Source organism: Triplophysa rosa, linkage group LG14 (assembly GCF_024868665.1).
Source record: "Triplophysa rosa linkage group LG14, Trosa_1v2, whole genome shotgun sequence".
NCBI lineage: Eukaryota > Metazoa > Chordata > Actinopteri > Cypriniformes > Nemacheilidae > Triplophysa > Triplophysa rosa.
In genome coordinates this window covers 14,653,740-14,671,228 of record NC_079903.1, presented here as the reverse complement: position 1 = coordinate 14,671,228, position 17,489 = coordinate 14,653,740, and the positions used below count along the sequence as shown (strand labels likewise).

General features: G+C 40.7%; 1 long non-coding RNA gene across 2 annotated transcripts in view; it reads left to right on the top strand.

Annotated features, from left to right (window-relative positions):
* Positions 1-17,489, top strand: part of LOC130564753 (uncharacterized) — a 79,216-nt gene that overhangs the window by 43,774 nt on the left and 17,953 nt on the right. The window contains exons 3-5 of one of the 2 annotated variants that reach the window (XR_008964300.1): positions 2,213-2,357; positions 9,727-9,908; positions 10,002-10,076. This is a non-coding gene — a long non-coding RNA (uncharacterized LOC130564753). The remainder of the gene's footprint in view (positions 1-2,212; positions 2,358-9,726; positions 9,909-10,001; positions 10,077-17,489) is intronic. The other variant, XR_008964299.1, reaches the window with a different exon arrangement.

Genomic DNA, 17,489 nt, shown 5'->3' with positions numbered 1-17,489 from the left:
ACCTACGTTTGCGTTGTTTTTGATTGTTTAAATTGATTAAACCATGAAACCATGTGTTTTTATTGTGTAGCAAAAGTTGATGTTCATGAAGGGGGAAAATGCGAGTATTGACTGAGAAAAGGAGGAAAACATGGCTTGTAAACCTGAATCTGCGGTCGGAAGGAGACGAGCCGGATGACTTTCTAAAATGCTTAAAGATTGTTAACGTACCTAAACAACGACCAGGGAAGCCCACGTTTCTGCCTCATACACTAACTGCTGTTAAAAGAACGAGTCCTTATTAAACGAAAAAAGTAATAAATCACGCGTTACGCGTTTCTTCGCCATAGAAGTCCATTATAAGGAAACCGCTTAACATAGCCTACCGAAACAAAGACCACGTAAAAACAAATTTCTATTAAATTCAAATCAAAACCACGTGATTGAAAACAATCTTTCAATGATCTATTTTTAGAGTGTGCACGCGACCCGCCCTTCGACACAGGCAGACTCTCTGTGTCCTGCTCGGTTGCAAACTAATTTGAAAGTGAGCGGGACACGAACGAGATTTTGAAAAGTGAGGTGTCCCCCCTGTCCCCAGTGGAAATTACGCCCCTGCGAACAGGCTCTTTGAGAGTCATAGCATCTATTGCAAGCTTCCTTGTTTTTATAAATCAACAGTCCTAGTACACAAATAGGCGTAAGACTTTCGCACAGCACTGTTTTGTTGTAGATCTCCAACATTTTATTGCTGTGGAAAATGCGTAAATGTGTGAAATGTTCTTTTCATTAGTACATTGCACTTCTCTTACTCTTTTCATTCATATTTCTATTATTTTTCCTAGTCGTGATTCATATCACCACTCTCCACAGTTCTTGTGGTTCCCACACTGCTGTGCTCTGGTAGCAGGCAGCTTCTCTGAACTGCTCCCATCTTCTGCTGTTACTGTCACACTCTGCTTTAATGGTCTCTGTCTGTTTTGGGTTATAATGGAGCAGCATTACTGTGGTCCGTGGCTTTTTACGATGATTATGTGCTTGCTGAGATGGCAAGTCAGGCGTCGGGCATGCTTTCATTATAGGATTTTGTCGTTTGAATAATTAAGGACAATTACTTATCATTATGTTAAGTTAGGTTGTGAGAGAGTTGTTAAAAATGGATGGGTCATGAATAAAAGTGAACAGCCATCATTACAGATGACTTATTTTCGGTTAAATCTGTCAAAAACCACCTTTTTAATGTCATTTTTATTGCAGATGTACTAAGTATTGGTAAATATTTGTGGTTTGTTTCCACCAGCTCTCAACACCAAAAATGGCTGTTATTTCTTATTAAAAAGTATTAATGTTAATGTTAAAATTGGTATCGATAGTATTACTATGATAATAATAATATTCATATTAATAGTAATAATGTTAATGTTATTATTATTAAAATAATAATATAACGTTTTTGTAAAGGAATCTTCTTTACAAAAGATTTTGTACTATTAATACCATTAAATCTACTATTAAATCCAATTTCAAAAGTGTTAAAATATTCATTCATATATGTTCATGTGGAAGAAAATGTTTGAGTTAAAGTGCCGTGCTGGTACTAACCTCACACCAAGTTAACCCTACAGGTAATGGAAGGCTCATGACCCTGAAACCCAATCTTAAAGATCTCTCACAGAGACTAATAAACCACTGTTTTTATTGTAGACAGAGTGCCGGGCATTACATGTGGCCTTAATATAGGACAGCAGTCCACCCACACCATGAGTTGAAAGCGATCCAGCCCTTCCATTTAAAACAAGTGACGTATGATTCGTCAAACAACGGCTGTGATATTTCACATGCATTTATTTACTCATCTGTATATTAATTCTGGATTGTGAAATATTTCGTGTAGCAACCAAGTCCAAAATGCACAGGAAACAACACACTGGCCAACAGCTTTATGAAGAATAAAAGCCCTGACTAAAATAATTATTACGCTAAACATGGTTCTTCAAATAATTATGATGTCTATGTTGTTGGCGTAATACCAGCTCAGCTGGTTTCTTCGCAGGCATTCATAAACGCAGCTTGAAATCAAAGCAGGTTATCACGAGTAACGTTGCTAATGTGCACATGAGCCCGCATGCAAACATTGGATTCATATGGAGATGATTATCAGCGTGACTTCCTGGTTCTGCGTCGCTATCTTATTGGATATTTGCTGATGTGCCGTTTTTCTGTCTAATAACAGATGGAGGTGATAGGAGATTGCTAAGAGAGCGGGAGGCCTGTTTCCTCCGTGGCAGAGGCTGTGATGGTTGATGATGACTGCAGTCCCCTTCTCTAGCTCTGACTCTCATGTGACCGGCAGCAAGGCACTCCCTGTGCTCTCACTAGTAAGTCATGAGGTTAGGTCATGTCCCCACACACCAGCTGTTTATTACTCTGCTTTACACCTTTGGGGGGTTTACAAAGAATTAATTATGCCCACATATGGTGCCATTTACTTTCTTTTTCGGTACACTCTGCATTGAACGCAATCCATACATTCTGTGCAGCAGGGTATGGTGTATTTTATTGGGACCAAAAGAATTGCTCTACCACAGCAATCCAAGCAGCTGAATCTGCTCTTTAAAATGCTGGAAGTGTGCTTATTTATGATGATAAAGTATCATTCGTATGATAGATGCCCGAATGATACTTTATTATTATTTTATAAATCATGGCTGTCACTAGAAAATGGACCCAGGGGCGTAGCCAGAACTTTTTTTTAGAGGTGGCCAGGTAAGACCCAGTGATTTTATTAGGGTGACCAAAAAATCCTTACAGGCAGAAATTCTTCTGTAATTTACACCAATTCTTCATTACACATAGTTTGCTGGTCAAAAACATACACAAAGAACTTAAAATAAACAATTTATTTGCAATGCTTTCATGTGCTAACATTATTTAAAAATAATTTGCTAGCTATCATTTGCAGTAAGTTAGCATTTTTTAAAGAAAATAAACATTGCAGTACCCCAACTTAAACTTTCGCGAAAATGTAATTAATGAATGAAATCCAGTTTAAAAAGACTGATTTTACTGACCTGATCCTTCTGCTCGCGATGAACTTCCATGGTACACAGACAGTACACTGTCACGAAGCGGTTAGCAGCTGTTCAGCTATAGCGCTCAGACTGTTTGCGTCAGTGCGTCAGCGTATGACATCATATTAATGCAAGAGTAATGTTCTCGCGTTACTTTCAGTGCATACGCTAAATGATCTGCGTAGCACTCCGTAAACTCTGACACACATTTTAAAACTGCTTCGCACAACAGAGGTGGACAGATAGGTGGCCATCCATCATTCAGGGGTAGACGTGGCCACCCATGGCCACCATATAGCTACGCCCCTGAATGAATCCAAGCGTCTTTTATACTAGAATATGTTTACAGCCTTTGCAATTTTATTTGCACCAGTGCAAATAATGCTGACTTTTATGAATAAGCTGCATCCATAATAAACCTGAATTACAGGATTTGTGTTTGCATTTAGAAGATATTATACATTGATTTATATATAAAGTGTGCCGATGTCTGTTCTTTGCTCATTTAAACTTTATTTAGATTTCATTACATTAAATGTCTCCAATCTGCAAATCAAACCAATTTCAAACCCAAAGGAGTTATAAAACAGCACATTCTGTTCAACATTTTTCCAACTTTAAAATTCCAAACCTTTCCATTTTTAGTTTTAAGTCTAAAACGGCACCATTTTATTTTTGTAATAAATTAATACGAATAAAAATACTAAATGGTGCCTAGAATTAAACATTGCTGTTTTGCGGTTGTAAAATGTGAGTGTACATAACACGACAGACACATTTATGTCTGTGTTTGTTGCTGTTTGTATACTTGTGTGGAGTTCAGATCACAGACGGACCCCTGCAGAAGTGGTCTGGCTTCGATGTGGTTACAGGTGCTTCACATTACTGCTCGTAAAACCCAGTGAGAGGGAAAAATTACTGCCACTATTTGTTTGGGAGGGAAAGAGCGATCCGGGATCTGGGGAGTTCTCTGTATATGGATAGAGTATTGATGTTTTAATTCACGATCGCTCTCTCTCTCCCTCTGTCTGTTGAATGCTTTAGCGATGCATTCCATAGCAGTGCCCATACTGTTTTTGAATCAGATTTAGGTATCTTTTGGAACAAGGGAAGAATCTGTGTGCGTTCGGTTTAGTGAGTGTTTGTGGGTGTATTTTTATGCCCGCTGGATCTGTGCCATTCTCACAATGAATGTCGGAAGGTCTGCGGGTCATGGAGAGGTGAGAGCGGAGGGAGGAAACGGGCTTAATCTGAAAGAGACTGGCAGTTTCCTGTCTGTGGCACATGGCACAGAGACCCCTCTGTGCTGTTTGAGGGCCCCATACTCACCCTGCCTGCGCTCCGGGCGTAATTCAATAAGAACCTGACATCTCCCTCTGACCTCCATGAGTCAAAACTGCAGCAACACTGACTCACACCTTCTCTCCATGCCTGGTTGCCTCAGAGCAACTGATCTCTATTCGGAACTGCACAACTCTTATATGAGCTAAGGTTTGATCCTGCAGCAGGTCAGTCAGCCAACTTTTACAGCACAGTCATTCATTTGAAAAGCACAAACATATTCAAAGGAGCTGTTTATTTAACTCAGTCTCATCTTTGGGTCTTTTCTAGTCTTCTTTCTTTTCAGTCTCAGCTCTTTCTCAGCGTCAGTCCTATATTTTCAACTCATCTCTATTTCAGTCCCATCTCTCTGTCTCAAATTTATTCTTATCTGTCTTAGTGCCAGTCACAGGAGCAATTAAGCGACAAACACAGCAAACAAAATGACTTCTTCATTTTTTAAAGGGGTCATATTGCACGGCTAAAACGAATATTATTGTTTGTTTTAGATGTAACGCAATGTGTATACACCATTTAAAGTTTAAAAAACATTGTATTTTCCACATACCATGCATGTTTGTATCTCCTCTTTGCCCCGCCTCTCTGAAACGCGCTGATTTTTTACAAAGCTCATCGCTCTGAAAAGCGAGGTGTGCTATGATTGGCCAGTTCACCAGTGCATAGTGATTGGTCAAATACTGCAAGCATTTCACGGAAATGTAACACCTCTTACCATATTCGGAACATCAGGTTCCAAAGCAATTGTACTGACAGACGATACAATGAGATTTACAATTACGCCCACCTTAACTGTAGATTTGGGCGATCTTAGTCAAATCAGACCACGAACTGACGTAGATTCGCCGGGGTGTGGTTACACGAGGCGTTTCAGGCAAGTCTGGATGAGCATTTGCTTTTATATAGAATGCATCTTTTGTTCCCACACTTTCATTTGTGCAATTTTACGTGTCTAATACATGCATGGGCAACTTATAACACACCAAAGACACAGAAAAACACGTACTTCCCCCATATGACCCCTTTAATTGTGGGGCCTGTGAATGTATCCTTAAAGTGATGGTCCTTAAAATTCTGTCATCATTTACTCACCCTTTTGTCATTTCAAACCTGTATGACTTTCTTTCCTCTGCAGAACACAAAAGAAGATATTTTGAAGAATATTGGTAACCGAACAATGGCGGTACCCATTCACTTCTATTGTATGGACACAAAACCAATGCAAGTCAATGGGTGCCGTCGTTGTTCGGTTACCAACATTCTTCCAAATATCTTTGTGTTCTGCAGAAGAATGAAGGTTATACAGGTTTGAAATGACAAGAGGGTGAGTAAAGAAGAACAGAATTTTCATTTTTGGATGAACTATCCGTTTAACATCTGTGCATTTTGTCCCTGCTATTCCTCATTGGTAAAGCACACAGCTCAGCTGTAGTCCTCTAAATGGATTATTTTGTTCTCAGTAGTCTCATCACTAAACCAATTGCCCTGTGTTTTATCAGAGCGCTGGTCTAATCCAATATAGAACTGCAGCCAGTACCAGTGCAGGGCAGCTGATAACACATTTCTCCCCGTTCTCCTCTGACCCAGATGCTTTAGTGGTGTGGCACATCAGTCTGGATCTCTGGAGAGCTGGTTAACATTATGAGATCAGAGTGGTTTGATATTACACACATATCAAGTAAAGCAGTAGAAACATGACGGTAAGCCAGCCATTGTTTAGTTTTGCCCAACTTCATGTTGACGATCAATGTGGTAATCCACTGGCAGAGAGCTCTCATAGAGGGCCAGGGGCTGTGTGTATACACATATGTAGTCATCTCTGGCTTCTCTCGACTCATTAGCAGAGATTTCTGGAGGACAGCAGCTTCTCAGGTTGCTGAAGTGTTTACATGGTTTATTCAGCACTCAGGGTTTGACTAAGGTACACAAAGGTAATGACAGGTTTTCTGACAAAAAATGACACATTTTGGATACAATTATAAATTGTTTTTGTGCCATATGATGAACATTCTTGTTGCACTGGTGCGCCTAACTTTTTTTCTTAGGTGCACCAGCACAAAAGTTAGGTGCACCCAAATTTTCGACCGCATCGCATTTAACACCGCAGTTTTACCAGTTCACTTTTTCGCTGTCCATATAGGCAAAATTGACTTGTAAATGATTAACTAACAATCTGGTCAACATAAAGTTCTTTATTTGAAGCACAATTCTACAAGAAAGGTAACTTACTGAATAAGTGTTGGTGCTTAAAGTGCTTCACTGAACTGAAATTTAAACTTAAAACATCTCAAGATAAATGGACCAGGGCTTGACATAACCTGGGAGGTTGATGGCTCCGTGTCAGAGCATTGCTTATGATTTTCGGACGGATCAGGCCTTAACTTAACATTATTCACGAAAAAGTTGTGAATTGTTCTTTTCATCTTCTCTCATCATCTGCGCTACATCCACTCAGTTTAACTGACGGGCCTATAGGCTCCTCCCCTCTCTGTTTAACTGACGGGCCTATAGGCTCCTCCCCTCTCTGTTTAACTGACGGGCCTATAGGCTCCTCACCTCTCTGTCTGACTGCAGCACACGCATTTTCACACGTACACACCAGAGATTGAGCTAGACTTTTTTATTGTCCGTCATTTTGACTGACAGGCTCGTAAAAAATCCGTCATAATTTATTATTACCCGTCACTATGGTGCAAGGTGGCGTTAGGTGGTAGTATGTTCGTGACGTCATCACACTGTACTTGCGTCTCGGAACTTGTTGTATTTTAATACAACTGAATGCCCAATAAAGCCGTTGTTGTTTATATTCATATGTATATTTAATGTTTTAATGTTTATATTCATATGTGATTCGATCTGGGAAAACCCAACACATGGTGCAAATTTATATATTACAGTTTTTGATACCATATTAAAGCCGTTTCCAAATCAGTTTTTATTTTGCTCACAACCTTGTGTATGTAACAAAAGTTATGGCTGAGGTCGGCTGAAACGCTAGGATTTTCAGGAACGGGATTTGGAGAAAAACGGGTTTAAAGCTAAGTGATGAAAATAAAAGAACAACAGTCCAGTTTCACAACTAAAAGTCACTTTACAGTGGTAAAAGACTTAGGCTACTCTAATAACAATTTAATAAATAAACATTTCCTAGTGTTGAAGTCTATAAAAATACTGTACAAAACCTTGAATGAAACGAAAGTAAGGAAAATGGTGCAGGGCACACTTAAAGACCGAGAGCTCTGCCATTATCACTACACAAGGAAACTAGCAAACATTACGGACAACAACTAATAAGCAGTGAAGCAAGTTTTACGTTGTTTATCATGTGCATAGTGTCTGGACTTTTGATCATCCCTTGTATGTTTTGCGATCGGATAACTCCCGGTGCTGCAGACGGGGAGCTCTGTCATCTCACGAAAACGTTGTATGAAAAAACTTTGCATGCCGTACTTACACTGGCGGGAAATGTGCATTGATACTCCTTCATTCTTCATGTTATGTGGTTTACTTTGATATGTGAACTGTCTTTCCCGCGTCCCAGCGCGACATCCGATGGGTTTTCCCACATCGCATCACATATGTCTAGGTTTCCATCCAAAGTTGCGAATTTAGCTTATGCGCAAAATTGGAATATCACATAAAACATTTTCGAATAAGCACCGTTTCCGTCCAAATAGTCAACCGTCACTGAATATCATGATTTTCATATAGAATAATACTTGCGCAAGCAGATGATTACGAAACACAATAAATGCGGTGCTTTTGTGGACGCCTGCTGTTTGGGAAACACAGTTGTGACAGTTCTAAGAGGCAATTACAGAAATACTTAACGACTTTGCTCAGGCATTTAAGAATGACCATCACAACATTTCTGATGCTGTGTAACAAGATCAGTTCTCTAGTTATTCAGGTTACGCCGTCTCATAGTGCAATTACGTGACTTTTTGGAGGAATTTATTGGGCAAATGCGTTTCCATCTCCCATTATTCGCATTAACCCTTTTTCGCAAAAATGAAAAACCACCTCAAGCGAGCGTAAAAACGTTTTGCGAATTAAGGGTTTTTAATTCGAAATTTGGCGTTTCCATCACTCGTTTCTGATGCGAAACTTCAAAATGCGAATAAAACCAGAGTGATGGAAACCCGCTTATTGAGAAATAAGGTCGCACGTGCGACCAAATTGGTCGCACTCTAGAGCCCTGCTATCATGTTTTGTTTAGTCATGCAAAGAATTAATGTTTTTGTTTTGTGTTTTTATTTGTTTTGTTTTGTTTCTTTAGCCCATGTTTTGTGCTCTATGTAAGGGATAATGTACAGGCAGCTGGTTGTTATCGCAGAAATAAGCTTATTTCTCGAAAACAGCCGGCTGCTTGTGCATTATCCCGCTTATTACACGGCTACTTGTAATGTAGACCCTCCGCAAAGAAAAGACGTTTGCTTTCGGTTTTAAGGTAAGAAACGATGTTCAGATGTCACGAACAGGCAATTTTGTTTAATCATTTGTAAATATAATGTCATGTTATTAAAAGATATATTTACATTTAATTTTTCAAAAAACCTGTCAAACTGATTTGCTGCATCTGGGTTACGGTGAGTTATTCGTTTTGAGAGGTTATATCTGGGAATAATGAACCTGCAAATGTCGTGACTGGCCAATCAGAATCTGCCATTCCATTCCAAGCCGCGTAATAAAATATAACATAATATACAGCTGCAGAAAAAAATTAAGGGACCAATTAAACATTATTTTCTTTTTTTCTGATAGGTATGTGTTTAGGTAAAATGATCATTTTTGTTTCATTCAATGCACTACTAACAATATTTCTCCCAAGTTTCAAATGAAAGTATTATTTCTATTTGCATTTACTTGCAGAGAATGAAAACCGGAGAAACAGGAAAAAATAACAGAAAAGATGCTCTGTATTTTTTCAGATCTCAAATACTGCTAAGAAAACAAGTTCATATCCACTTTTAAGCACTACAGCAGTAATATTTGTACATGTATTTAGGAAAAGTTCAAAATCATTTTTTATGTGATATGATTTTTATCAGTTTTCATGCGTCTTGTCATGCTATCAGTTTTTAGCATTGTCGGTTTGATTTTGTTGAAATTCAACAGATACTGGACTGGAATGATCACAATACATCTAGAGATGCTGCTTAAATAAAAATTTGGAATGTTTTTTTTCTGCAGCTGTACACTATGTGTGTACATAATTATGTACGGTACTGTATAAATACAGGTGACTTTACTTTTTTTAGATTTAAGGTAAGGTTTGTCTATACTTGTAATTTCACTTTATGTCCTCATTTAAATAAATGTGGTTGTGTATGTGCAGATGCTTCAGGAGGCTGGTGAGCTGATCTGAAAACATCGCAAGGTTTCCTTCAGACACGTATGGACAGGAGGAGCCGCTGCTGGCCTTCAAGACTGGAAAGTGTGTGTACTATGGCCACAGTCCCACCTCTCAGCCTGGGAACGGAAGCAAGGAGTCACAGGGGAAAAGTTTCAGACAATCAGGTAGAGGAGTGAGAAATAAAGAGGATTAAAACGAGATATCACCGGGCAATATCTGTTTTTTATCTTATGGGCCTTGTTTTGGTTATTTGCCAGAGATGTACCTGATGTTGCCACACTGTGCGATCCTTCACCTGTTGAGTTTGTCTTTAGAGAGATGGAGAAACACAGGTGAGAAGGTTGGGAGGAATTGTTTTTGACATTGTACTTATTTGCATCAGCTAATGAAAAATCCTTGTTGGCATACCACTATCTAAAAATAACAGAAGTGTTGTCTCTTTAGTAGATAAGTGGGTGAACATGCGTGCGTACGTGTGTGTGTAACTAGGTTTATGTGTATTAGCTAATGAAACTCAATCCTACTGCAGCAAGTGTTTGTACAGCGCGAGTGGTGTGTGTGTGTGAGAAAGTGTCGCTGAGTGTGTGTTTGGGTAAGGACAGTGGCCAGCCGGGGACAGGGTGGGTTCATGGCAGAAGAAGAGAGATCAGGGTGTTCGTTTTCCAAAAGGGGCGTCCTGCTGACTTGCACGTACAGTGTGTGGAAGTGGGGGGCACTGACCCCTACTTTTTATCATTTTCTCTCTCTGTCTCCCTCTTTCTTTCTCTTGAACACACACACCATTTTCCTCAACATTTTCTCCTCCCAGCTCTCTCATTCTTTCAGTTGAAGAATGAATGGCTTTTGGAGTGAATTATGTGTGGCTAAGAGATGATGGTGAATGAATGGGTTTGTGGGAGTGTGAAAGCTGAATGAGGAGCTGGAAATCAGATCTGAGTTTAACATCAGATCAGGGGACAGCTGTTTCAAATGAGTCTCTCTGAGTTATTTTGTCACAGTCTGCTAAACAATTATGAGGTGAGGAAGGCGGGACAGAAACCAGAGTGTGGTCGGTGGTTTTTATGCGCTCTCTGTTTGGCTCCAGGTTTACGGGTGCGATTTGTTTGTAAATAAACAAGTTGACAAATCGGTAAATGTAGGGATAGATGTTGGAGGTTTGTGGAGAGTGTTCACAGAGCGCAGGGAGATGCTGTGAGGTGCAAGAAGACACAAAAGCAGGAAGATTTTGGTCAGATCTCATCTCTGCCACAGTGTCTGTCTAAAACAGACAGTTTCAGTCATATCTCTCTCCCAGTTCAAGTCTTACCTCTGTATTGGTCCAACTCTTATCTCTGTCGCATCCCAGTCTTACCTCTGTGTCAGTCTCAATTCTGTCTCCGTCCTAGTCTCATCACAGTCTCAGCACCTGTTTCATCTCAGAGCTCATCTCATTTATTTCTCAGTGTCAGTCTCATCTCTGTCCCAGTCTGATCTCTTGTTAGTCTCATCTTCACGCTCATAGAGTAGTTGTGTCTCGACTTCCAGCTGTGAGGAATTCCCTGTCACTCAGCCCTAATAAGCAAAGCAAACATGCCACTTCTGATAAAACTTTAATAGGAGAGACAGACTTAAGTTTTTAAAAGTGTGTGACATCTGTCATCCACTCAACTTGAATGAAAGGGCCATTAAAATTAACCCCATAACGGGTGACTGAGAAACAGTATGTACAGTAAGAACAAACACTGCAGTCATTGTGCTCTTCTGAAGCCCATCACAGATGTTTTTTGGCCACAGGCATAGGACGGACTGAACATCAGAGAAATGCCTTCATTCATGTAATGTTCATGACCTCAGACTGTTCAGCTCACTTTTAAAGCTCCGTTTTTAACTGATATTTAAACACAGGGCTTTCGTTCAGTTTTGGGTTACGCTGGCACTAATGTGCGTATGTGTTTGTGGTACGTGCTTCTGTTGCAGTCTCTGGTCTCAGAGGGATTTCATTGATTGAAGAATGGAAAAAAGACAGAGAGACCCAGAGAGAGAGAAAGGGCGCTGGGGTGTCTGGGCAAGTGGACGTGACATCCCCAGCTGTCCTGTGACATCACTACACTGGGGACAGGAAGTGCAAGAGTTATTGGGCAGGACAGGAAAACGGGGTGACATCAGAATCTTGTCTCAAAGCTCTCCAGCTGGGTAAACCGGAGCGAGAAGACCCCCTCGCTCCAATCACTCTCCTCCACTTTTTCTCTTTCCATCCCTCTTATGTAATTAGAGATAAAACCCTGTTCGTGTCATTTGTTTCCTTATTTCATCTCCTGTCAGATTACTCACAGCTCATTGTGCTTTAGGGTCTCTCTTTCTCCCTCACACACACATTACCTTCACGCTGCCTGTCATGCATTATGTACAACGCACACAGGAAAACAGGCTCTCATTTACCCAGACATGTGACCTCATTCTCAGGCGGACACATGTTTGTAAGTGACCACACACACGGATACGTAAACACACACTTACATTCTGTATTTCCCATAACATAAGCACATTTGCACTTCCAGGCCATGAATACAGAAAAATGAATAACAAAGTGGAGATTTTCATGATGACGTAAAGACTTTTGGAGGGAGACAATTGTTTTAATGTCACTTGTCAGGTGCATATTATAATATTAGGTGAATCCTTTGCGTAGTCATACTGAGATGATTGGTCAGAGCTGGGATGCGGTGGTTAGTGCACGTGATGATGCTCATGTGACTGAAAGAGTTCTTACACCTTATTTCCTTCACTTCTCATAATGTCTCTCAATTAAAATAGCAAGGAGGCCACATAATACATGTTATGTTTTATACAGTATTTTTTGTTTTTTTTATTTATTTGTTATTACAGTATAGAGACCTGTCAATACACCTTGGTATGTAGTATGGTAATTTAAAAAACATCTCATCTGATCTGTATGACCATCCTCTATCATACATGTGTTGGGTTTTTTTCTGTGTGTAGGTGTGTGTGAGCAAGAGCAAAGGCTTGAGATTTCCACATGGCCTATTTGAATGTGAAACACATGTTAATGTGTGGGTGGGAGTGTGAGGGGATATTTGAGGGTATCCGTGTCTTAGTGTGTGAGAACACCCCACTCTACCATCTGCAGGAGCAGTTAATAACACTGCTGTGTGTGTGTGTGTGTGTGTGTGTGTGTGTGTGTGTGTGTGTGTGCGTGTGTGCGCGTGTGTGCGTGTGTGTGTGTGTGTGTGCGTGTGTGTGTGTGTGTGTGTGTGTGTGTGTGTGCGTGTGCGTGTGTGTGTTTGACAGACCTTTTCTCCATCTACATCTTTTCCATTGCACCATCTTCTTAAACTCTCGCCCGCTTTCATCCGGTTATTCTCCATGCAAATGGTGTTTAGCACCTCATCTATGGGGGTCGACACCACATATGGCCCATAATGCAATGGGGCTCGAAGATTTGACCCTCTGGCGTGTTGAGGTGTGTAGCAAGTGTGGATTTCTTAACCGTGTTTGTGTGCTTGTTTGTTTCTATTTATTTCAGTATTTGTGGGATGTGGCTTATGCATGTGTAGGGCGAGTGTTAAGTGTGTTAAGAGTGTTGTGTGTCAGTACTGTGTGACTGTGTGACTGTGTGCGTGGGTTTATGGTGTCTGGCAGGGAATGGGTGTGCTGCAGATGGCAGGAGGTAAGAAGAGGTGTGTGGCTGCATTAATATGGCCTGCATTTCTCATTAGCACTAATCAAGGGTTTCCTGTACAGAGTGAAGCCTGGGTTCACCTTCCCATACCCTGTGAACAGCACACTCCCTTACACACACTAACACACGCACTTCAGCTCTTATTCACTTACACTCCCTCTCTCTGGGTTACACAGAAACATATGCTGTGCTTGGAATAGTATACCAACATACTTTTTGTACTGTTATCTATAGTATGTTTATTGTACGTAGTATGCAAGTGTTCTGTATGTATGGAATTCTCTGTTTGCAAAATATGCAGCACACAACAGAGCACAGAACCCAATATCCCACAAAAATGCACCTGGCATGACCTTTCATTTCTAGTGAGTCAGAATAATTTCAGCTGCTATTTGAGACCTGAAGTAATTGACCAAGTGCATAAAATTACCTTACCACGATTCACAACTGTAAGCTTATAATAAGGATTTATAATTGGATCTGTTGGTTAATGATTTAATTATCACACCCAACTGATCTTGTCAGTTAGACTTCAACCATCAAACTTTATCACGTAATGATAAATATTAAAAGTATCTGGAATTTTAGGTTACAAACAGAGATTTCAACACAGATAGCAAAAGTTACAAAATGTATTTAAATGCGGGATAACATGCTGTCATGCATTCTGACTTGTTTGCACTGTTGAACGTGCTGGCTTCTCATGCTTAACATGGTCAACTTGTTAAAAAATGATTTGGACATATGACATAGTATTTCTGTGCTTGATACACTCCCCCAGCACTCCAACTTGTTTCAGAACGTTTTTTAAAAGTCTGGAAAAGCATGGCAAGGCGAAAGAAAGAGCCCGCCCACACGCCAACCGACGAGTGAGACCCGCTTACCATCAAGATTGTCTGTACTGCATCAAGAATGGCTGCGCTGTGGGCCTGCAGCTCGTTACTATTGCGATAGTGAAGTTTAGGTGTGTCTGTTTGTACACGGCATTTCAGTGATGGACGTTATATAAACGGTGGATATAACACTGGATTTGGAGATCTTTTGAAACTGATAGATGGCGGTCCCACTGCTAAAAGATGCCGGACATGAACTGCACGCAGTAAGTGAAACTAAGTCATATGTTTGTTCTTTGTTGGCAATCGGCGTGCACGTGCATAGTGTAAAAAACATGAAGGGATTAATGTGATGATGTGTTGTGTGCTCGTGCTGTAGCTCCGTCCCACTGCCTGCCTCCAGGAACTCGTGTTTTTCCGGAAATAATCGTACAGCTGTATCCCTCTTTTATAAATTTGATCAAACTAAATACTCTTCGAAGATACAACGTATGCAATACTACTGTATAGGTACTCAAGATTAATATGAGATTGGCAGAAACTGAGTGTGTTACCCGATCTTTAATATCCTAACTCTTTACATTCACCTCATTCAGTTTGCACATTTATAGCTGTATTTTATAGTATATAGTCCTTAGTTATTTCTTTTCCTCCATTTTTGTCCTTTTCTCTTAATCTCATAATTACAGTAATTTGTTTTATAGTCGTGGGAAAAAAACAACATTTTAAAGACCATTTTCAGTTTTATTTACTATAATATTATATTCTGTAATATGCTATAATTTACTATAATGTTTACTATTTATAGGTACGTGTTTAGGTAAAATGATCATTTTTCATTCTGTGAGCTACTAACAACATTTCTCCCAAATTACAATCAAAAATATGGTTTCTATTTGCAGAGAATGAAAACTGAAGAAACAGGTCAAAGTAACAGAAAAGATGCTGTGTATTTTTCATGTGTGTACGTGTGTCACTCACATTCAGTAGTACTGTTTATCTTGTTATTATACCTAATGTTTACTCGCTATATGTAACAACAATAAGCAGCACACAGTGTATACTTCTTGAGTATTCCATTGCAAGCATAGCTGACAGTCTGACTGACTTGCTTTCGTCGTTGACTTCCTAGGCCTGTTCTTCAACCTCCCTCCCCTGTGTTGTGAAAACGCCGTGCGGGGTTCTTATTGGTCTGTTATGGTCTCCCGTCTAAGTGTTCCACAAAATTTTTTGGAAAGTGAAAAAATGTCAAATCTTTTCCATATTTGTGCAGACTTCCCACCCGCTCCAAGTCTGCCGAGCTGCTGTGCAGCCGAGGTCTGGCTGGGTTGTCCCTGCATGAACTCCAGCAGAGGTCGCAACCTTTAGGCAGAACGGAGAAAGTGGGCCGTAGCGCGCTAATTGAAACAAAAGACCTCTTTACCGTCATCCTGGCACAACAGGGAGGTGTAACTTATAGCCAGCGCACACATCCTGCACTTTCCCACACAATGACTTGGAATCGCTTATATCAGTCCGGCCACACAGCTGTGACGTCAAGGCACCCATCTATATCAAAACAACTCTTCCACTGTAAAGCAAGCATGCATCATTAATGCAGTGCACATATAGGCGGGAGGGTGATTGAGCTCACCTCTTAAGATGTAAAACAATGACCGTGAGACTTGATGGAGAATGTTATTCCAACCTACTCTTCTCTACGTTTGTATTTTTCTTCCCTGCGCTGTCGGCTCTCGAGTTAAAGAGATTAATGCATTTAAGATGTGGAAACAGGACATTGAAATCATTGCTCTCCCTAGCATCTTTTGTTTCTCGCTCCGTCTCACTCTCTCTCAATGCCTTCTCATTCCCTCTGTAATGCATTTTAATAGTGTGTGGGGAGACACTATGATAGATAGACTGAGAGAGACAGGAGAGATATTTTTTTAAACATATCACTTTTGGCTGTATGCATCGTGTGTGTGAAATGCTTTATTTTTTGTAAGCTATCCACTTTTTTCAGTGCCCAGGGCTTTGCAATGGATAGCTTTCCCCCACCCTCCTGCTCCGAGTGGCCACCCCCACCCCCAGTCCTGAAACCTGGCCAGCCCCAGCTGTCTGTCCAGATGTGGAAGAGAGGGAGAGGCAAGGTCCAACAGGGGACGAGGGCCTGAAACAGAACGGGGCCCCGGAGAGAGAAGAGAAGGAAGAGAAAAAGACAAAGAATCGAGAAGAAGAGAGAGAGAGAAGGAAAGATGGAGAGATGTCTAGGGGAAGTCTGAATTTACTCCCAGAGTTTTTACGTGGAAGGTGGACGGGGATTGAAAAGGTGTCACAGTGGTTTCCAATTCGTCTCTGAATGAGTCCAAATCAGAGAAGATCGTGACAACAGATTAGACCTTCTCCAGAAAACCTGTGGAGTGGAACGTGTACAGTACCTTTCAGTAGATTTGGCATATTCTGTATCCCCATACCAGCGTCCCAGTTTCCCGTTGCAGGTTCTCCCAGGCCGGTCTTGATTTATGAACAGCCCCTGAGCTCTCACACCGTACCGGAGGGGCTCTCTGATTAGAGATGGAGAAGAGAGGGAGAGAGCAAACACTCACGCGTCCACTCGCACGCCCCAGCATTTGGTTCTAATTACACGCGGGGCGACTCTAGGGCCGGGTGTCATCTAGAACACAGAGCTAGATTTACACTTTGACATGTTTTATTCACACAGGTTGGTTCTGGCCTGATAATTGCAACATATTATCTGGCCCTATTCATCAAAGAGCACTGTAAATGGCTGAACGGATGAGTACATATGGGTTGCAGACGTGAAAAAGTTTAGCGTTTTTATTAGCAAAAAAAGGGAATGAACCTTTTTGGGTAAAGGAGGTGTTTGTGAAATGTTTATTTCTTTTGAGAAATACTTGGAAATGGTCTCTTGGCTTGGTGAACAAGACTGAACTTTTTAAGCCGTAGTTTGGTGGCAGTCATGTTATAGTCATTTAAAAGGCAAAATGTGGCACATCAGATGAGGATATCCCTTCGAGTGCTCCAGAAAACTTTTAGACCAGGGCTACCCCTCGCTGCTTTAACAGGAGTGTTAATATGTGAAGCCTGTAAACACGCCAGTGTGCCTTGCACTTGATGCTCTGTACTACGACTTAAAGTGATAGTTCACCTAAAAATGAAAATTCTGTCATTATTTATTCACCCTCTTGTCATTTCAAACCTGTATGACGTTCTTACTTCTGCAAAACACATAA